This window comes from Oreochromis niloticus, unplaced genomic scaffold (genome assembly GCF_001858045.2).
Source record: "Oreochromis niloticus isolate F11D_XX unplaced genomic scaffold, O_niloticus_UMD_NMBU tig00001432_pilon, whole genome shotgun sequence".
NCBI classification, from domain to species: domain Eukaryota; kingdom Metazoa; phylum Chordata; class Actinopteri; order Cichliformes; family Cichlidae; genus Oreochromis; species Oreochromis niloticus.
In genome coordinates, this window is record NW_020327385.1 from 1 (window position 1) to 22,986 (window position 22,986).

At 42.0% G+C, this 22,986-nt stretch overlaps 1 long non-coding RNA gene across 1 annotated transcript; it reads left to right on the top strand.

Annotated features, from left to right (window-relative positions):
- The first annotated feature begins 184 nt into the window (after positions 1–184).
- On the top strand, positions 185–18,966 carry LOC109200630 (uncharacterized). Its single transcript, XR_002060787.2, has 5 exons — positions 185–388; positions 1,220–1,386; positions 5,372–5,545; positions 12,591–12,764; positions 18,875–18,966. It is a non-coding gene; the product is annotated as an uncharacterized LOC109200630 (long non-coding RNA).
- The last annotated feature ends 4,020 nt before the right edge of the window (positions 18,967–22,986 follow it).

The following is a 22,986-nucleotide window of genomic DNA, read 5'->3' on the forward strand; positions in this document are numbered from 1 at the left end:
ATTCTGTGTTCTTGGCTGTTTGTGTTGTGTGGAGGTGACTTGCTGCTGGCTGCAAGGCAAACTGCCCCTGGAATAATAAAGTTTATCTTGACTTTGACCTTGTTTTACAACAACACAATGATGAGTGTGTCTGATCATGTTTGAGAGAATCTCCCTGATGAGAACAGATGTGAATGAATTAGGAATTTATCTTCATGTTTTCTTCTTTATTCAGATTGTGTGGATGCAGTTTGTCAGAAACCAGCTGTGGTGATCTGGTTGCGGCTCTGAAGACCAACCCCTCCCACCTGACACATCTGGACCTGGGTGAAAACAACCTGGGTGGTTTGCATATGAAGCAGCTCAATCTTTTCCTAGAGAGTCCAGACTGTAGATTGAAAGTACTGAGGTCAGTATAGAGTAACAGCGGCACCTTTCTCATAATTACCATTAACAATATAAGCCTGAGGCTACAGTCCCACACACCAACATAAATCCTATACTAATGAGGACACACATGATCTTTCTCTTACTATTTAGTGTGAACACTAACCTGACAATAGAAAGCAAAGCCTGTAGGCTCAGGTGTCAGGAGGTAGAGCAGCTACTAATCAGAGGGGTGGTGGTTCGATCCCCGTCTGCTCCAGTTTGCATACCTAATATTGGGCAAGATGCATCCATCGGAGTATGAATGTGTGTGAATGTTAGATAAAAAGCACTTATGTAGGAAAAGCATAGAAAAAAGTGCTTTGATGAGTCAGTGAATGAGGCAAGTGGAATAATGTGCTTTGGATGTCAGCTGGAGTATAAAAAGCACTATATAAAAACAAGTCATTTACCAAAGATGAAACCAGCACAAAGACTTTAAAACAATCGAAAGCTGCCTAGCTGGGGTCCCTTAAACCACTTAATAAACATTCAAGTGCATGCAGAGCTGTACCATGGGTCCTTTACGTCACAATCTGAAAAAGGTGTTGGAGATAACATTTGTATCACTTGATCACAAGTTAGTTAAGATATGATAGTTTCTTTACAACTTTCCTCAAAATTTTACACCCCTGACCAATCCCCTAGATGTTTTTTTTTTTGTTGTTCAGTGGCCCTAAAACACTATCGTATTACCATTAATGAGAATGTCTACATTCTGAACCTTCTTCAGCTCTGAACAGATTATGAAACACTGAATGATTTCAAGCTCACACTTTGTCTAATAAACTTACATCTTTCATTCTTTTTTCAGACTGGCAAATTGCAGTCTGTCAGAGATCAGCGCTTTTGTCTCAGCACTGAGCTCCAACCCCTCCCATCTGAGACAGCTGCACCTGAGTGGAAACAACCTGCAGGATTCAGGAGTGAAGCCACTGTGGGATTTCTGAAGAGTCCAGAATGTCGACTTCAAATTCTGGGGTCAGTCACCACGTTTTAGTTGTGCTAACAATAAAAAGCAAGCTAATAATTTGTATGTGAAAAGTGCTTTGGCTCAGCAGGGATCAGCTTACAGGTAGAATACAGCTGCTGGATGGTTGATTGTTGATCAATGGTCATGAGAATTTGCATAATTATGATTAAGGAACTGACCTCACAGCCCATTGTTCCTTCAGTGGGCTGGTTTCAGTCATTATGCAAATGTACTGTTTATAAGGTTTGGGGAAACCTGCAGTCAGCTGAGACTGAAGAAGTCACTTGGATGAGTGACGAAACGTTTCTCCCACAAAACGCTACGTCCAGATGAACAGATTCAACTTTTGGAGATTTATTTATATAGCACATTTAAAAACCCGAAGGCACGTCAAAGTGCTTCACAGTAATATGGAGAGTCAACATAAGTCAATAACAGGGTACAAATCGGGCACCAGCACAGACAGGATAGAGGCACTAACAGACCAGAAGAGTTAGATCAGGGGTCTGCAACCTTTTACACCCAAAGAGCCACTTGGACCTGGTTTCCACGCAAAAGAAAACACTGGGAGCCCCAAATACTTTTTGAAATCTAAAATGAAGATAACACTGTATATATTGTTTTTTACCTTTATGCTTTGTGTGAACAACTAAAGTAAGTAAGTAAAGTTTATTTATTAAGTGCTTTTCACAGACAGGCAGTCACAAAGCGCTGTACACAAATATTAAAATAAACAATAATAGACATTATACACAATGTAAAAGATCAAATGTAAATAATGTAAAGAATATAAAATGCGTAGATCAACAAAAGGCTTGTTTGAACAGAAAGGTTTTTAACTGCTTTTTAAAAGAATCCACAGAGCAACTAAGGTGTGTTGCTTATGTAATCCGTGAAGTGCTACAGAGAAAATTACATTTTATTTATGTAATTAACACATTTTGAACTCTTAAAGAAATATAACAAAAGGAAAGACACCCAGCTGAACTAAAATGATCCATGTAGCAAACAAAAACTGTTGTGAGCCGCCACCTTTTTAAAAAGTAATTGGAAAAAAAGCTCTATGCCGCTAAAAAAATAGATATTTGCAAAATTCTGCCTAAATATGTATTTTACCTTGTTAATGTGTGTGGCGGGGCGTGGTCTGAAGTGCTGCTGCAGGGGAGTCGGACGCACCTGAGCGGCACCCACAATCGCGCCTCGCCGCCTTAAAGTCTGTGCTCTCTCTGCTGTTGTGTTGTCGGGCTGTGAGCTGAAAAGCTACAGCCGGCTGTATGTGTACAGCAACCGTGTGTGAAAAGTGGTCAATAAAGAGATGCTGAAAAGCGTGTTCATGCAAACATCGTCGGGTCTGCCGTGATTTGTTTACAATGAGACTTCTGCTCCTGAACCTCTGCGCACAGCGTCTGCAAATCGGGGCTTTCATCTTCACGCAGGACTGTAAGCTGTCATCTGTGAGGCGTGATCGGAGTTTGTTTGTAACATAGTTCACGGTGGAGAGCAGCTGCTGACATAATGTGGATCCAGATCCATAATTGGCCTATCTGGGGTTGAAAGTCTTGATAAATGCACGGCGTTTCAGCGGGTACACCGGCTTCCCCGAGTGTAACGCTTATGTTGAGCGATGAAAAAAATAATAACATATAATTTTATTTTTATATTTCAGAATCACAATAATCTTCCAATTTAGAACTACGAGTTAAAAAAAAGAACTAAACACAAATAAAATGCACTTCAGCTAAATACTTCTAATTTATTTTCCCAAACCACACGGAGCCACAAAATAAGGACTAAAGAGCCGCATGCAGCTCCGGAGCCGCAGGTTGCCGACCCCTGAGTTAGATAAATACAAAATCCGCTAAGAAGACAAAAACAGCAGTAAAATTAATAGTAAAATAATAAATTTAATAAAATTTAATAAAGGATTTAAAATATTTGAAATGTAAAAGATTTAAAAGGGTATTAACTGGTCAGGAAAGCCAAGTCAAATAGATATGCTTTCAATCTTGATTTAAAGGATGGGATAGAGTCCGAGGCTCGAATAGAAGCAGGGAGGCTATTCCAAAGGTTGGTGCAGCTGAAGCACGATCGCCTCTGGTCTTCAGTCTAAACTTAGGTTGGGCCAGGAGTAACTGACCTGATGATCTTAATGCACGACAAGGAGCGTACAGATTGAGGAGGTCAGTGAGGTAGCTGGATCCAGCTAACCACAGCTGAAAAGATATTTAGATTAAATTTACCGTTTCTTCAGGTCACACGAGTTGAGTTTTTTCACGCTGAAAAGTTGGTTTGTTTTGGCTCTCCCTGAAGACACCGACACTGCAGACACAGCTGTTCTTTTGTGCTGCTTTGAAGCAAAACATTCTTTGTATGTGAGGAAAATGCCGTCCATCCTCTTCAGCTCTAGCGTAGGCTCTGCCATCATATTTCTTCTTTCCGTGTGTCGCTACTTTGAAACGCTTGGGCCGCTCTGCCCGCCACAGTTTCAAACTGGTCATGTGACTGCATGGCCACATCTCATTGGTAAAAAATTTACCGGAAACCCCACTGGCGCATGTTAAACTAATTATTTTTTAAAAAGTAACGAGTCGAATTTTGCAAATGTAGCAGAGTAAAAGTACAGTTTTTTCTTCATAAATGTACTCAAGTAAAAGGAAAAAGTATCGCGCAAAAAAGGTACTTTTTTTTTTTTAAAACTTAAGTAAATGTAACTCGTTACTAGTCACCTCTGCACTTAACCTTTCTTTCCATATGCTGGGAACTTCCTGTTGTTCCAAGGAGGACTGGAAAATGTGTGACAATCTTTGAACAAGTTTCTGTGCCTCAGTCTTGTTCTTCTCTCCCTCATAACAAGACAGCTTCTTCTGCCTGAGAACATGTTGGAGTGATTTACTAATCCAGGGCTGCTTAGTGGGGAAAGTAGTTCCTGTTTCCAAAGTAATCCCCATTTTTCCCAGAAAGAAATGTCAGTAGAAATAAATGCTCTAAGTGGGAACATGAGCCTTTAAAAAGTCCCAGTGGGTGCAGTCAAAGCAGTCCCTCAGTCCCAGTATAGAGTCTTTGGTCCAGACTGGAACCAGTGTGTGCCCAGTTTGAGCTCTCTTCAGTGCTGTGACCTGACTTTTAGAGACATAAATTAGGATTTTTTAACAAATATGTTCCCATGTGTTGACGTAATCTTGTTTTCCAATTTACCATTAAAGACTGCCCCTTGTTGGTTTTATTATTATTTTTTGACCTGTGTGTATATTTATAGTATCCTTCTTATGCTATTCATGCATGTATTATTTTCAGACATATGGAGGTTATGTCACCCCCCTCTCCTCCTCATCATTAATGTTCTAGTCCAACATCTACTTGGGCGTGACTTAACCAATTAACCAATACCTACTTATGATATGTCAGCTGACCTATCCGTGAAGTTTTGACTGGTTAATTTGAATTTTTTTCTGTTTCCTGTCTTGTATTTAAGCTATTTTTTTACAATGTTTTACTATGACCCTGATGAAGGCCGCAAGCCGAAACGCGTTGGTCAATTATTAAAGCTGTTCTTCTTTCCTCAAGTGTTGCTGGAGTTCCTGCTTTTCTTTCCTCTTCTCCATGCACCTTGGAAGCAGGTGAAGTTGTGCCAGGATTTTTTGCTGTGACCTGACAGACCCAGAGGGGCCATCACATCACATGTAGAAGCTCCCCTAATGGAGCCACAACACATGTCCAACACTTGTTGGACCAACTGGAAGAAATGATTCAAGGACTTAGTCACAGAACAGAGATTCAAATCTCCAAAATGCAACTGGCTGCATCAGGACATATAGTCTGAAACTCTGCACAGTTTCCTGTTTGAAGCTGCTTCCTGTTGGCTTCAGCTGTTTGGAGTTTCCATTTTCTAAACTTCTACATTCTGAACCTTCTTCAGCTCTGAACAGATGATGAAACACTGAATGATTTCAAGCACTTTGTCTAATAATCTTACATCTTTTATTCTTTATACAGATTTTGGGGCTGTGGTTTTACAGAGATCAGCTGTGATTATCTGGCAGCAGCACTGAAGTCCAACCCCTCCCATCTGAGAGACCTGCACTTGGACTCTAATGACCTGAAAGATTCAGGAGTGAAGCATCTGTGTGGTTTCCTGGAGAGTCCACGATGCCAACTACATCTCCTGTCGTAAGTCATTATTTAGTTGTGCTGAGATGAATATGATGTTCTTTAAAGACAGCAGTACAACACAAAACATACAAGCCCACACACACACACACACACATACACACACACACACAGTCAGCTTTGCTGTTTTAATCGACGGTTACTGAATTATCAGGAGTTACTGAAGTGCAGCTTTTTTTAAAAAAACTTTGGTGTTACAGATGTGACAGACTGAAAACATGGTGCCGTTTGCACATATTTAACAATCAGCTGTGCACAGGAGCTGAAGCCTGTTGCTCTTGACTGAGCAGCCCGGTGCTTTTCTCTTGATTTCTTTAGTCACGGTAAATTTATTCACCTGCACGGATTAGCTAAACAAACTTTAGAAAATGAGTTTCCTTGGCAGCTGAGTGTTTATCTCAGCTAGCTAGGTCCTGAGACCTAGCTAAGGATGGTAGTTACGGATTAGCTTACAAACACGTTTAACTTACCAAAAAAGTGCAGCGGGGCCTCGGGTCCTTCTGTCAGGTAGTCCAGTTTACTGAAGAACACCTCAGGCTGTCAGGAGGATGACCCAAGCAACCTCAAATTTGTCCAGGAAATCCTTAACGAGTTGGTCTTGGATTGTATTCAAAACTGAGTTTTCGGAAAAGAGCGTGACCCCAGCATCATGGCGAACATTGATGTCTCGCCATGAAGAACGAAATTGCTCAAAGAAATCCAAACTTAGAGACATGATGACAGGCGCACCCTAAACAGATTGATATACCCATTGGTACCATTAGTCAAAGCACGACCTAGTGGGAACTAGGTGGGAAATCTGGCACACACCTCCAATGTGAGGAAGGCTCTCTTGTTGTAGCTCATTTTCATGGAATATTGACACATGGCTAGGGATGGGTATCGTTTAGGTTTTATCTGATACCGGTGCCAAACCGGTACTTTTGAAACGGTGCCGGTGCTTAAAGAATGGAGAACACAAAATTGGTCCAAAAACCTCTCATGTTTAGCTGTTTTTTTTGTAAAATAAATAACAATGTTAGCCTTTTCTGCAGGTATAGGGCATATATGGTACCACTCTATCAAACAAGAAGACAGCCGCATGTAACTACGACGGTGTTTGCTAGTTCACCTTACATGCATTAATGTAATAACGTGGTTAGCGTACTCACCCACAGTAGATGTGCTCGGTCTTACAGCAAGCTATCAAATACGGTGCATTTCTTGGCTTTTAAAAAAAAACGCTATGCGTCACCAGGTATTTCGTCAGATTCGAGGTGTTACCTCCTTTGCACAGTATCACCTTAAAGCACTTGCTGCAGGCTGCTGAGTTTGCATCTTTTGGTACAGCCAGACTTTTGACCGCTTCGCCTTGGGCATTTTTAATCTGTAGCTCTGCTCTAAAAGAACGTACGTACCTGGGCCCGCCTACTATCCTTCCAAAGGTAAAATGATTGGCTATAATCCAAAGTGTATGACATCTCAAGAAAAAAAAAAAGCACTGAAATGTGCGCTGCTTTTCGCGCTGGTTACTACAGTTTATGTCAGAACCAGTGCCATAATGGCACCGGATACCGGTGCCCATCCCTACACATGGCTCCACAGCGTCCCCTACTATATTTCAAAAGACCAGCCCCTGCCCTATGTTTCATCTATGAGTCTGAAATCTGGCAGGCTTATGTAAGATTTCAACATGAACAAAAATGCCTTCTGGAGCAATATCCCAAACCCAACAGGAAGTCAGACATTTTCAATTGAACATGTAATTTCATTTTTCCCTGTTTTCAGGCCTCATACATTAACGAACTCCTCCTAGGGATTCGTTAATGTTCGTTAATGATTCATCAGATTGGCGTGATCGCTGGTGAATGGAATCTTAAGACCTTTGTGATATTAAATTGTGAAGCATTTAATGTTTCGTGAAACAGGGTGGTCATTGTGACACATGGAGTTTCAATCACTCACCAAAAAGTAGTAAACTGCTGTCACTTAAAAACACAACGTCCAGTTTCTCTCAAAACTTCACAGGCATGATGAGAGTCGAGCTCGGAAAAGTTTGATATGCCATTTGTCAGCAATGGTTAGAGCGCCACCTAGTTGGAAGAGGAAATGCAAGTATATAATCATCATTGAACAGGTACGTGTTGCGCGTTGAGAATTCGTTAAACCTGATCGTAGGTTGGTCTTAATGTTCTTTAGATGTGAGAAAGACTGCTCACATTCATACGTAGAGCCAAACATTGTCATTACAGCAATACTCACACGCTGCAGTGTGTGGTGTGTGATGGGAAACAGGTTCCAAGTTTTGACAATCAGCTGGTTGAAGTTCTTTCATTTCTCCCCACTTGTGTTTGCTCACCAACTCTGTGAGCCCAGCAGCCGTATACAGGAAGCCTGGTTCAGCTCTCTGTTAAAGTCCTGATCTCTGGTAAGGCAGAGTTCACATGGAGCCGATGTGGGTGGGGGAGTTATAATAATTACAATATAAATTTTAAAAATAAACAATGTGTTTTATATGTGCAAGCTTGCCAGGACTTCATTCCTTTCTGAGCCTTGCTAGCCACAATGTAAATAGCTACAGATGGATTCCACCTCAGAGTCCTGCCAACATTAGCTAGCACCAGTGATGCCATGTGCCTTTTCTTCTGGCTCCTCTGGATGTCTTCAATTCAGCCAGAAAATAGCTGAGCCGGAAAGCTGGATTTCCAAATCCGGGAGACTGAAGTCCTGCTGGAGTCTTTGGCTGCTGAGGCCTCCTGCAATCCCAACAACAGCACACTTCCATAGCTTGGACCCACAGCTAACTCGAACCTGGAGCCAGCCATGGTTGCCTCCATCCACCACAAGGACCCTTGGCCCATACTCGTAGTTAAGCACAAAGTTTGAACCTGCTCCTCGCCGGTTTCTTCCGAATCCTTGATTGTTGTTCCAAGGGGAGAAGAGATGTGGAATAAAATCTTCCTGCACTCCACCATTGGGATCCATCGTCTTGTCTAACTGGTTTAAAGTGCTGAGGAGGATTGAATACAAACTGTCGCCTGTCAGTCCACAACCCACAGCCAACCCTGTGCCGGAGCTGACTGCCTATAGAGCCAGCCAAGGTCCTGGGACAGGGCCACATCCAGCAACCAGTGAGAGTCCCCGGTACTCCACCTCGAGGTCAGCTTATCTCAGAGTCCACAAGACCTCACAAATGTCAAATGGCAACCTTCATTATTCATGACTTAATAGTTGGACATGTTAAAACAAGGAGCCACTGTCCGAGACAGAGCATAAAGCTACGGAAACTCTAAGTGGCCAGAAATCACAAATGTCACAATCAGAGCTACTGAAAAGATACTCTGTACACTTAACTGTTCACTGAACAGACATGTGGATCACATTTCTGTGCCCAGTCACATCCCCACCTATGGCTGTGGTGTTGGGCATTTCAGCACGTTATTGTCACTACATACCTGGCTCTCATCAGCCTGCGCTACCCAAAACGTCTCCTCCATCGACAATTTCAATCTGTTCTGGGAACGCAATCAGTATTCAGATTTGACAGCATGCATCCAACCAAATTCAACACGACATTTCTCTCCCCAAACATCTGCTATGGCATCTCCACTCTGTTACTCCCATCACAGCAGGTGAAATCAATTCATCACGGTCCATTCGATCTGGCCAGTCCTGCTACTACTGATGCCATCTGGGTCCTTATTCCAACTCTAATGGACCCCCACCTACATAACTGCCTCTCATGTGGAGATTGGACCCTGTATGAACTCCTCATATTGGGAGCTCATCACCTTATAACTCTTCGTTGTTGACAGTTTTTTTCCCTCTTTTGCCATCAGAATTATTGTCTAAAGGCGAAGAAAGATGCCCAACAGATTTACTTTACCAAATGGACCATCCCAGCCTTGCCGTAATGGTCTATTTGATTCACCTTTTATTGTTTATTTTATTTTTTATTTTCACTTGCTAGATACGGGACAGACTTGAATGAGGAAAAGAAAGGGGAGAAAGAAAGAGGGGAAAAAACAGCGGAGAAGAGGGACGGGGAGAAAGGGCAAAAAACAAAAACCAACAAAATAAGCAGACAAAAACTACATATATCAATCACCTGGACCACCTGTTGAAAGAAAAAAGAAAACAAGCAGAAGAAAATGAGAGCAATAGAATAAACAACATCACGATGATCTATGGGAATATAACAACTGCACCCAGACCCAGGTGGTGTTACCCTTTTCCCTGCGGTGGGGAGAAGCAGACCGCCCCGACTCCGCAGCAGCAGGGAGGCCCCACATTCCAGACCCCAGTCGGACGGCCAACTCCTCCTCCTAGCCCCCCCGCTCCAGCAGGCCGCAGAGAACGGGGTGTGTGAAGACTCCAAACCTCCCTCCACCCGCTCATATGTAGTGTTGATGTATGTGTGTTCTAAGGTGCATTTAAAACCCAGGAGGGCATGGAGCTACCTGCCAGAGCAGCAGGTAAGCGCATAGCCCTCCTGATGGCCCTCAATGTCTACGTGTATTTAAAATTGAGAGGTGGGCAACGACGCCAGGGGTGAGGTGTACACCCTGATGGTGATTTGGATTCTGTGTGGCGTGCCCACCCCCAAGATCCTATATGTATGTGTAATGAGAGTGTGAGTAATGTGAATGTCTAAGTTGTGGGATAAAATTGAGGTACAGGCAGCCAGAAGGGGACAGAGGGGGGGATGTCTCCTCTGCACCCTGGTGACACACCCCTACCCCAAGGCCCTGCATGTGTGGGTGATTGTGGTGGAGCGGGAAGAGGGAGGCAGCTGGAGATGGGGAGGGAAGGAAGGGAGGGGCAAGTGACCCCTCCCTGGGGCCAGCTCCCCCGCTGACCCCACTAGGCACCCCCATACTCTGCAGGGTTCATACGGGTGCTTGAAATCCTTGAACATGCTTGAATTTTAATGTTGTCTTTTCAAGGTTTGAAAAGTGCTTGAATTTCAGATGTGGTGCTTAAAAGTGCTTGAAAGTGTAACTGTATTTCATTCACCACAAACAACTATCTGATTGAATAGTTTTCTTATCAGATAGAGAAATAAAATAAGTCACAAAATGTAAAAGCAAAATTTCCCCGCCTGGGCTGCCTTGCGTCTGTTTCAATATGTGACCCCGCCCCTCCCTCGGACAGTCGGGGATGAGTGCGCTAACATACCTGTAGGTTGCTGTTTTAATGAGTGTTTGATGGAAAACAACAATGGCGGAGTTTGCGTTCTCCAGTCGCATGATAGGTGAGTGCTAGTAAATAATTTTCCAGTACGTGTACGTTACACATGCTAATTTTTTTAAATTATGGTTATTATTTTGCTAGCTATCAAACTCGCTGGAGAAATGATTGAAATGCACTGAGTGTGATGCAGTATGGCAGCGCTATTACGGAATATGCTGTGAACTTAGCTAACATTACTTAGCAGTGATATGAGTTAATTTACTCAAGTGAAAGCTTTAAACATTAGCCGATACATAACTAGCTAACTTAAGGCTTTCTGATTAACCCTCTGGGGTCGACCCAGAGTCTCCATTTCAACTTGGGTCTAACGTGCGGACTTCAAACTATATACCAGTGTTTAAATTGTGTTGATAGGTCACGTAAAACCGATGTTTTTGGGGGGTTTTCTGAATAAAACAGGGGCGTTTAGTTCAGGAAGAAACGGTAAAAACTGCGTTTTTTTTTTATGGAGAGCGCTAGCAAACACGCTTTGCCTGTGAGTGAAAAAAGAAAAGGAAAAAACACTCCTTCCCTATTGGTGGAAAAATGTACCATGTCGACCAATCAAAAAATATGATATGGCAACATGTGGTATTACTGTTTGGGAAGAGGCGGAAGTTTTAGGAGTGACCGGCGAGAGAGAGCGAGTGAGCGAAAGAGAGAGAGAGAGTTTTGATAGGTGAGAGATGTGTGACGTTTACCGTGTTTGGAGTCTCAAGTTAGTGTGTCGTCTTGTGTAGTTAGTGTGTAGTGTAGTCGTTTTGTTTTGTGTGTCAGTTCTACTAGTGAACGTCACAGTTGCTGCCTTAAAGCCAGCAAAGGCAGGTTGCAGTGTAAACGCTGAGTGACACAGCTGCTGTCAGACCTGCAGGTTTATCCCTGTGCTGTTCTCATCTGTGTTATAGTGACACAAACTATTTTTTGAGTTGCATAAATAATTTGTGGGCCTTCTTCTTTGATGCAGAGCACCTGATTGTTCTGTAAATAGTTTTAAATGAATAACGTCTGAGCCTTGGCTGCATTCTTAGGTAAATAGTACCATATAACTTTGTTGTTTGCAAAACTTGTGCATATTTTTTAAAAATGTCCAATTTCTATTTGCATTTCAAGTTATGAAAAAGATTCGTTAAACATGCTTGTGGGTTTTACAGTCAAAAATATCACTTTCTACTCGTATTTTAAATTTTGTCTGAATTTAGATAAATTGTACTGACACATTATGTCAAAATGACAAAATAACAGATTGGCAAGATAAAGGAGTTTGGAAAGAAAAGCGTCTGGACTTCTTTAAGTTGCTTGAAGACGTTTCACCTCTCATCCGAGAAGCTTCTTCAGTTCTAAGGTCAAATGGCCGAGAGTCCCAGATTTAAACCCAGTGGGAGTATCCCCCCAAGGAGGGACAAAGGACCCCCTGGTGATCCTCTAATCACATGAGCCAAGGTGTGAAAGCGGGTGTGGGTCCCAATCAGACAGGGTTTCGGGTGAGCTCATTGTGAAACCTGGCCCCACTCAGACCCATAGTCAGTATAACATTGCGAAACACCTTGTTTCCAACACTTAGTCTGTCTTGTTGGACCAACTGGAAGAAATGATTCAAGGACTTAGTCACAGAACAGAGATTCAAATCTCCAAAATCCAACTGGCTGCATCAGGACATATAGTCTGAAACTCAGCTTCCTGTTTGAAGCTGCTTCCTGTTGGCTTCAGCTGTTTGGAGTTTCCATTTTCTAAACTTCTACATTCTGAACCTTCTTCAGCTCTGAACAGATGATGAAACACTGAATGAGTTCAAGCACTTTGTCTAATAAACTTACATCTTTCATTCTTTATACAGATTGTGGAGCTGTGGTTTGTCAAAGATCAGCTGTGATTATCTGGCAGCAGCACTGAAGTCCAACCCCTCCCATCTGACAACGCTGAACCTGTGGGGAAACAACCTGAAGGATCCAGATGTGAAGCAGCTGTCTGATCTTCAGCAGAGTCCAGAGTCCAGACTGGAGACTCTGAGGTCAGTAGAGTGATGGAGTGAGTGGGTGGTGCTGTCAGCAGTATTGTACTAAACACAGTCAGTATGAAACAAAGATCCAGTGTTTCCTGTGAAGCTGTGAGAGGAGAATGGTGACAGGCTTGGACACAACCACAGGCAACCAATCAGATGAGTTAGAAGCTGATTGCGATCATGTGTTTGAGCTGATGTGATGATGTCTGTCACGTTCGTGTCTACAGGAAATAAAGCTGGATTATTTCTGACAGTGTTACAAGATGTATAGATCCTAATGCATCAACTGTGGAAACATTAAATCAAGCTGATCTCTTTTATTCACTCATCTAAACAGCTGATCAGTCTCATCGTTGTCACAGCACTGAGATCCGCCTGACTGAAGCATTCAAAGCAGTGGCTGTTATTTACAGGGGTTGTATGGGTGCTTGAAATCCTTGTAAAAGTGCTTGAATTTCAGATGTAGTGCTTAAAACTGCTTGAAACTTTAACTGTATTTTATTCACTACAAATAACTATCTGATTGAATAGTTTTCTTATTAGATAGAGAAAGAAAATGATGAGTTACACCGATGAGTGTTTGCTGGAAATTTTCAAATACAAATCACTGATAAGACAAGGACCAAATCCACCTGAAAAGTCTGCAAAACATATTTGCACCTCTTGACAATGGGGGAGTTTACATAAGACCTAGTAAATAATTTGAGTATGTGTAAGTAACACATTCTAATTTTTAAAAATATAAATTTTTTGCTAGCTCTCAAACTCGTGGGATAAATGGTTGAAATGCACTGAGTCTGCTGCAGTACGGCAGCGCTAGTACAGCAGCATGGAATAAGCTGTGAACTTAGCTAACATTACTTAGCAGTAGCAGTAATGAGTTACTTCCCTCGAGTGAAGCCTTAACCGTTAGCCCCATACATAACTAGCCAACTTAAGGCTTTCTGATTAAAAGCTAAAAGTGAAGTTGTTGCCGAGTAAACAGAATATTTTATATTTTTGTGTCTTTTTAAGTATTAACTTGGTGGCTTTGGCAACACCTTTGGGGGAAATAATGATAACATGACTGATCCATATGGGCACAAAGAATAGACACTTTTTTGTTCTATTGAAGTTCCCCGGCTTTCATTCAAAATGTGTTTATCGTGAGCACCGACACATTAAACCACTTAAACATTACATTCAACATTATAAATGCTCTTTAAGCTCACACTGAGGCCTGTGGGACACCATCAGCCACTGAGACAGTAGACAAATATGTGTTTTTGTATATGAATATTTCATACTTTCAGCCTGCCTGTTTAAGGGACATGAACTAAATACATTAGAATCAATATCATAGATGATACATTAAATAGATTTTAGGTAGATGCTTGTGCATTCTCAAAGTCTTATATGTTGACCTGAGTCTGTCTGTTCAAGCCTCTCAGTGCTGTTCTCTGTCTGACTGTACATGATGTTATTATGTTATTAGCACAAACACTTTAAAGCTGATCATTTAGGACTTCAGCAGTAATACAAACAGCAATGTAGTCAAACATCTTACAGTTAGTTTTGAATGAAATAAGTTAAAAAAAACAGACAAACATCTGTTTCCTATTTTGTTTGTCATACAGGAAAGAAGCACCAATATATGACAAAAAGACTTATTAATTTGGCCTCACTGTGTGTTGTTTTGTGGTGTTTGCAGTAGTTTTCTTGTTTTGTGGGGTTGGTGTTTTTCAACAGATGTTGATCTCGGACAAGTTGATTTGTTTACATTTGCACATCATCTTTTTTGAGTGAAATGTGTGTTTTGTGTTTATACACTACATGATTGTAAGGCAGTATTTTGTGTGGTGTGTTTTTCTATGTTTTAACAAAAGGGGAACAAAAGACATTTAAATCAACATAGGATGATTTGTTTTCATTTTCACATGGTCTTACTGAGGTGATGCAAAGTACAACATGCGTTCTTTTTGTTGGGTCGAACACTTAAACCCCGCTGACTCAGAGACTTGTGTACGAGGCGAGACCACAGTGCTCTTTGTCTTTTACTTTCTGCAAGGGGAGCCCGGTCAGTAGGGAACGCCAGGACTGCCATAATGAATTAATTAAATACACCATTAAATAATTAGTTAAATGTGTCATTAATTAATTAAATATGTCAATAATTAATTAAAATCAGAAATAATTAATTACAGAAATATTTACAACACATGTAATTAATTAATTATTGACACATTTAATTAATTAATAACACATTTAAATAATTATTGACAGTTTTAATTAATTATTTAATGATTTATTTATTTAATTCATTTTGGCACTTTTGTCCCATTCATGTCTCCTTGAAATCATTTTATCTGTCAGCCTCACCCATCAAACTAAGTGGGCGGGGTTAATGCTGCCATGCAGCTTCTCTAACATTTGATTGGTTGCCGTGCAAAGTAAGTCAAAGCAGGTCGATCCTAGATAATCGATTGCTTGTGTAGACTTGAGGCAGCCAGGTATCCCAGAATGCATTTCAAATCACAGGCAGCAATGGTGGTGGTGTAGTTTTAAAATACCCCGTTTTTCTGTCACCAACGACACTTTTAACAGTGTTTTAGCCGCGAATGTCGCGCCGTATGTCTGGTCAGGTTGTCAACATAGAACATGATTCCAAAAGTTCTCAGATGTTTTCAGAGATTTCACTGCTCTGCTAACAGTCAGCATGCAGAGTGCACCGAGGGGGTTACGTCAACCGGTTTGTTTACATATCCCACTCTCCGTGTTCCACATGTTGCATTCGCAGATTCTCATTTTCACCGAACGATCGTCTCTTTCCGCCTGGTCTTGTGTCTCTGTGCTTCTGTAACATAAAGAACGAGCTGACATGTTTCTCAGGACACCAGCGATCAGCTCAACAGGCCCTCAGTTTACCTGCATGCATCCTCCTCCTCACCTGTCAGCTGTTTAACACCTGCTGCTAATTCAAGAAACACGCCCACGTTACCTGGTGATCGTCACAGTTTAACTGGGCAGCCGGTGCTCGATATAACGCAATGTCAGCGCATTTTTCTGCACAAGATAAGTAAATATAGTATTTTTCCCAAGCACAGAGCTGCTGGAGCTTGTTTCCTTACAGAGCACTTTATAGGCGAACCCACTTTATCGGTGGCTGATGTCCAATCACCAGCACACAGCTTTGAAACCTCACCTGAGTTTTAGCTCTCAGTGGTTAAACACTGGACTTAATTCACTCAGGTTTTGTCTGTCGGGTCACGTTTACTTCACTGTTTTATTTACAACTTTCATTCCACTTTGATCTGCGACAAACTGACGGTTCATCTGTTACAGTGTTGCGTTGCTATATTTTTGTGTTCTTTATGCTGTAGATCTTCACGTCTCTGGAATAGTTGGCAGTATTAAGGATGATTTTCTGTAAAATCATATTGATATGACCCGTGACATATTCATAGATGACAGTTAGTCAGCTGTGAAACTCTGGGTTAACTCAGAGAGCTGAAGATATCGTGGATATGCTGACCTCGCTCCGTGGTGCACAGGGCCGTTTACCCTCATGATTAAAATATTGGCCGAACATCATGAAGTCTGTATGTGTTTCATAGTGTCGAACAACCTTTGTTCAGTTAAAGCCAGCAGTTACTACATGACGGAAACACCAACGTTATCTCTTTTATGCGTTTATACGCAGGTCAGCTGATTACTGAACAAAAACCCAAAGATCAGCTGTTAATCGAATTTCTTTGCTCTCTCTCCTCCTTAAACATGTTTTTAATGTTAGTTATAATTCAGAATTGGCGACTGAAACACGTAGGACACATACGAACATCAGGAAATAAAACCCCGATAAATATAACCTCAGTAAATGAAGTCAGTGTCAGCGGGGTTATTACAGCTGTGTACCGGGGCCTGCGCTTTGTCGGTGGTAATAACAGCTCGATTGCTTGCGAGGCGAGCGGGTCTATCCCACGCTTTGCCGTGAGACTGGGCAGAAATCTCCGAAATCATCGAAGCACTTTTGCAAAGAGGCTGTATCTTGACAAACCGACCAGACATATGAAGATTAAACCGCTACATTCTCGGCTAAAAAAATATTAAAACTGTATTTGGTGACACACAAACAGTTTTTTTCAAAGTTCAGTTCTGTTAGTTTCCACATGCCAGTTGTTGTGTGCTAGAAACAATGGCCACCAGGCCAAAGCAATGGTTTTGACTCGATCAGCGTTAACCCCGCCCCCTGAGTTTGATGGGGGAGGCTGACAGATAAAATTATTTCATGGTGAGAGCCAGGACTGCCAAAATGAAATAAATAAATATATCATTAAATAATTAATTAAATGTGTCATTAATTAATTAATTACATGTGTCGTAAATATTTCTGTAATTAATTATTTCCGATTTTAATTATTGCCACATTTGATTAATTATTTACTGTGGTATTTAATTAATTCATTATGGCAGTCCTGGCGTTCCATGGGTCAGGGTCTCAGAGTTGTAAGTTCTGCACCTGATCTCTCACAGTCCTTTTATTAACTTAAGTAGTTTACACAAACATCTCATTAATCATGCAACAGATAAAACACTCACATGTGAACATGTATCGTGTCTGTCTGCAACAGTGAACATGTGATGCGTGTGTGTGTTCAATAGGGCTGCCACGATTAGTCGACTAGTCACCATTACGTCGACGACTGATTTAATAGTCGACGCGTCGTTAGATCGCAAAGGACGCAGGAATCAGTAGTACGATTTAAGAGTGTAATAACGGACTGAAACAGAAGATGGCAGGACTGCATGAACAAGGATGCCAGCTGCTGTTAAACCCTGAAGAAGAAGTAGCTCTGTTCCAGAATTCATAGCGCGGCCCATCGCAGCCCTGCTCAGTTTCCAACAATGGCGGCAGCTAGTTAGTTTTAATGTTACTCTTATTATTCTTTCTGGGTCACAAAATAAACGTTTAACATATTTTCAGGTGAGAATGTAGCTGTGTAAACCTCAAATATCTGCTCAGTTTATCAAGACACCACATATTTTCAAAAGCGCTCCGACGTTTTCAGAGACGTCTGTTACCCACCAGCTCGATAGCGAGCCGGGGTTCAAGGCTCACTAGAGCCGGTGAGAACACCGGACTCCCGGCAAATCGTTTTCAAACTCACCGCCGTCTTTCGCTACTCAGGTTTTGCTACTTTGCACTTTTGCTGTAACAAAACAAATTTCCCACCTGTGGGACTAATAAAGGTCATCTTATCTTATCTTAAACATACATAAGTCACTTAGATAACTTAAAAATGATATTGTTTGGCCTTTTTTCAGTATTTTATTTGTTCCTGAGTAAATCGGTTTGGCTGAGATTAAAGTTATAGTTTTTACACAGCTGAATAAACATCAAGCAGACAGCTGATTATCGGAAGTGTGAGTAGAATATACTCCGGTGTCCTGTTATATTTTAGATAGCAAGGAGTTTATTAAACTTCACCGAAACAATCTGCAAATTTCATTAAAATTTAATAAACTATCATCTTGTCTTTATTTTCAGTTAGCACCTTAAACACTTAAAGCTGTAAGCTAATGATAGTTATATAAGAGCAGATGCTGCTGGTGCAATAAGCTGTACGTTTTACGTCCAATGGATGATGATCTGATTAGTTGACTATCAAAATAATCGTTTGTAGCAGCCCTATTCTTTATGTTTAAAAACTTCAGCAACAAATGAAGTGACCTCTTCATTCTTCATGTTGCCATGTTTCTCCAGAGCTTCCTGACTCTGTTTCACTTCAGTGAATTTGCTTCTTCTCTTGCAGGTTTTGGATGCAGGCTGTCAGTCTGATACTTTCCTTTAACACTTTAAATGCTGCCTCTGGCTTTAGAGGTGTAGTTTCAAAATAATCGTCTTTGGCAGCCCTTTCACAATGATCATATTGATCCACAGTTCTCTAATACCTTTTTTGGTAAAGTGCTGGAAAAAAATGGACCTTGAAAGTGCTTAAAAAGTGCTTGAATTTGACCCTGAAAAATGTGTATGAACCCTGTATTTACTGTAACTGAACCACGAGGAACCAAATGGTCTTTTTGCAGAAGAGTCTCTGGAAACACTCGTTTGTCTCCTCTGCTCTTCCTCCTCCTCTCTGCAGGGTGAAGGGTAATCCTTGGTAAACAGGACGGTGTGTGTGCTGAGAGAGGAGCAGCTGTGTCCTGATGATCCAGAGAGGTTGAAGCAGCAGCAGCTTGTGTGTGGAGACGCTCTGACTGGGCCATGTTACTGGGAGGTGGAGAGGAGAGCTTCATCCAGCAGTGACTGACAGAGGAATGAAGTGCAGATGACTGTCAGTGCTGCAGAGTGAACTGCTCTGAGAACAGCTCCACTGTCAGACACAATGTAGAGTCCAGCATCATCCCTGTGTGTCCCTCTGGATCTGACAGAGGATCATCAGTGTATCTGGACTGCTCTGCTGCTGCTCTGTCCTTCTACAGTCTCTGTCTGACATTGAAAATATGTTACTTCGGTTTTTCATGTATTTCATTACAAAGTGGTTAGGCATGAACTCAGGGCTCGCAAAATCGCTAGCCCGATGTCCCGGGGCTAGCGATTTTTTCCAGTCGGGCTACCAGAATCTATCCCTGCCCTGCCCGTCAGGCTATCATAGGAAGGAAAAATATATGTCAATGCTTTTGCATTCTTTCGGAAATGTAGCTGGGTAAATACAGTGGCTTGCAAAAGTATTCGGCCCCCTTGAACTTTTCCACATTTTGTCACATTGCAGCCACAAACATGAATCAATGTTATTGGAATTCCAGGTGAAAGACCAATACAAAGTGGTGTACATGTGAGAAGTGGAACGAAAATCATACATGATTCCAAACATTTTTTACAAATAAATAACTGCAAAGTGGTGTGTGCGTAATTATTCAGCCCCCTGAGTCAATACTTTGTAGAACCACCTTTTGCTGCAGTTACAGCTGCCAGTCTTTTAGGGTATGTCTCTACCAGCTTTGCACATCTACAGACTGAAATCCTTGCCCATTCTTCTTTGCAAAACAGCTCCAGCTCAGTCAGATTAGATGGACAGCGTTTGTGAACAGCAGTTTTCAGATCTTGCCACAGATTCTGGATTGGATTTAGATCTGGACTTTGACTGGGCCATTCTAACACATGGATATGTTTTGTTTTAAACCGTTCCATTGTTGCCCTGGCTTTATGTTTAGGGTCGTTGTCCTGCTGGAAGGTGAACCTCCGCCCCAGTCTCAAGTCTTTTGCAGACTCCAAGAGGTTTTCTTCCAAGATTGCCCTGTATTTGGCTCCATCCATCTTCCCATCAACTCTGACCAGCTTCCCTGTCCCTGCTGAAGAGAAGCACCCCCAGAGCATGATGCTGCCACCACCATATCTGACAGTGGGGATGGTGTGTTCAGAGTGATGTGCTATGTTTGTTTTCCGCCACACATAGCGTTTTGCATTTTGGCCAAAAAGTTCCATTTTGGTCTCATCTGACCAGAGCACCTTCTTCCACATGTTTGCTGTGTCCCCCACATGGCTTGTGACAAACTGCAAACGGGACTTCTTATGGTTTTCTGTTAACAATGGCTTTCTTCTTGCCACTCTTCCGTAAAGGCCAACTTTGTGCAGTGCACGACTAATAGTTGTCCTATGGACAGATTCCCCCACCTGAGCTGCAGATCTCTGCAGCTCGTCCAGAGTCACCATGGGCCTCTTGGCTGCATTTCTGATCAGCGCTCTCCTTGTTCGGCCTGTGAGTTTAGGTGGACGGCCTTGTCTTGGTAGGTTTACAGTTGTGCCATACTCCTTCCATTTCTGAATGATGGCTTGAACAGTGCTCCGTGGGATGTTCAAGGCTTGGGAAATCTTTTTGTAGCCTAAGCCTGCTTTAAATTTCTCAGTAACTTTATCCCTGACCTGTCTGGTGTCTAAATCCAATCGAGAATCTGTGGCAAGATCTGAAAACTGCTGTTCACAAACGCTGTCCATCTAATCTGACTGAGCTGGAGCTGTTTTGCAAAGAAGAATGGGCAAGGATTTCAGTCTCTAGATGTGCAAAGCTGGTAGAGACATACCCCAAAAGACTGGCAGCTGGAATTGCAGCAAAAGGTGGTTCTACAAAGTATTGACTCAGGGGGCTGAATAATTACGCACACCCCACTTTTCAGTTATTTATTTGTAAAAAATGTTTGGAATCATGTATGATTTTCGTTCCACTTCTCACGTGTACACCACTTTGTGTTGGTCTTTCACCTGGAATTCCAATAAAATTGATTCATGTTTGTGGCTGTAATGTGACAAAATGTGGAAAAGTTCAAGGGGGCCGAATACTTTTGCAAGCCACTGTATGTCATTGGCATCGGTGAACCACGTGACTACGTGTCAATACGTGACTAGGGCTGCTCAATTAATCGAATTTTAATCTAAATTACGATCTGGGCTTTATTAAAAATCACTGAGCCGATTATTAGCACCTCCCTCGTGCCTTACTCTCGCGCTGCTCCGTGTGGCAAATCGAGCGCACCTCTCTGTGTTTCGAACATGCGGCACAACAATTAAGAGGAGCTAACAGAGGGAAGCTCGGAAAGCTAAGCAGAAGTTATTTGGAGAGGAGAGTGACTGCCGTTGGTTGAAAAGAGAGGTACAAAAAAACCGTCAGTGGTGTGGAAACATTATGGGCTCGCGGAGTCAGACGTGGATCAAGTAGACATAGTGTGGAAACTTTGGTGTCGTAGCTGCATGACATGGCAAAGTGCCCAGCCAGTTACACAAACATGACCAATCCTATGAGCACATAACCATGTACCTAAAACTTATGTAAGCAGAGCTGTGGTGGGTCTCCTGGACCAGGAAAGGATATTGCTGGTTTTGAGCTGCCCTCCACAGACTGTACAGTGGCTGCAAAAGTATTCGGCCCCCTTGAACTTTCCCACATTTTGTCACATTACAGCCACAAACATGAATCAATGTTATTGGAATTCCAGGTGAAAGACCAATACAAAGTGGTGCACACGTGAGAAGTGGAACGAAAATCAGACATGATTCCAAACATTTTTTACAAATAAATAACTGCAAAGTGGGGTGTGCGTAATTATTCAGCCCCCTGAGTCAATACTTTGTAGAACCACCTTTTGCTGCAATTCCAGCTGCCAGTCTTTTGGGGTATGTCTCTACCAGCTTTGCACATCTACAGACTGAAATCCTTGCCAGTTAGTTATTTGTAAAAAATGTTTGGAATCATGTATGATTTTTGTTCCACTTCTCATGTGTACACCACTTTGTGTTGGTCTTTCACCTGGAATTCCAATAAAAGTGATTCATGTTTGTGGCTGTAATGTGACAAAATGTGGGAAAGTTCAAGGGGGCCGAATACTTTTGCAAGCCACTGTATATTTTAGTTCTGCTGAGCCAAATAAGACCGGTCAGGGTGAAGAAGGGGCAGCCAATGAAAAGCCGACCACAAAACGGAAAAGTTATGACAAATCAGACTATGAGGCAAAAAGAAAGTGCAGCTTTATGGTTTCATGGACAAAAGAATTTCTGTGGCTGCAATATGACAAGCTAAATAACCAGGGGTGCACATAAGTGGTCCACAGGTGCGCATTCGCTGTCAAAATAAAAGACGCGCACCAGATAAGAAGTTGCAACGCGTGTTTGCGTACATAAGATTTTCTGGAGGAGGACAGACATTTGTTTAGAACTCTTAAAGATGTCGAAGAAGCTCCTTTAAGCAATTACTTTGGTGTTCCTCCACCTCCAAAGAAATGTCAGAAGGAGAACCACAAAAGAAGCGTATTCTCGGAAAAGTGGTTGCAGGAGGTGAGCTGGCTTCAAACAAATGATGAACGCACAGAGATGTGGTGCAGAATATGCCGTGAAAATCCCACTCTAGCAGACAAAAACAGTGCCTTTTATATGGACGCAAAGGCGCGTTGCAACTTCTTATCTGGTGCGCGTCTTTTATTTTGACAGCGAATGCGCACCTGCGGACCACTTATGTGCACCCGTGTAAATAACATAATGTTCTGCCAGGTGTGTTGTTGGTTTTCCCTCGATTTCTGAGTCGACAAGCGCCTTTGTTACTGGGACCAGTAATTTTCAGAAAGACCCCCATTAGAACCCATGAGAAATGCAAGAAATGCATTATTGCTCAGTCTGCAAATAACATACTAAAAATAAACCTGAAAAATCTGTTTAGAACAGCGTACTATGTTGCAAAGAGTGAACTACCATTGGCAAAATTTAGCA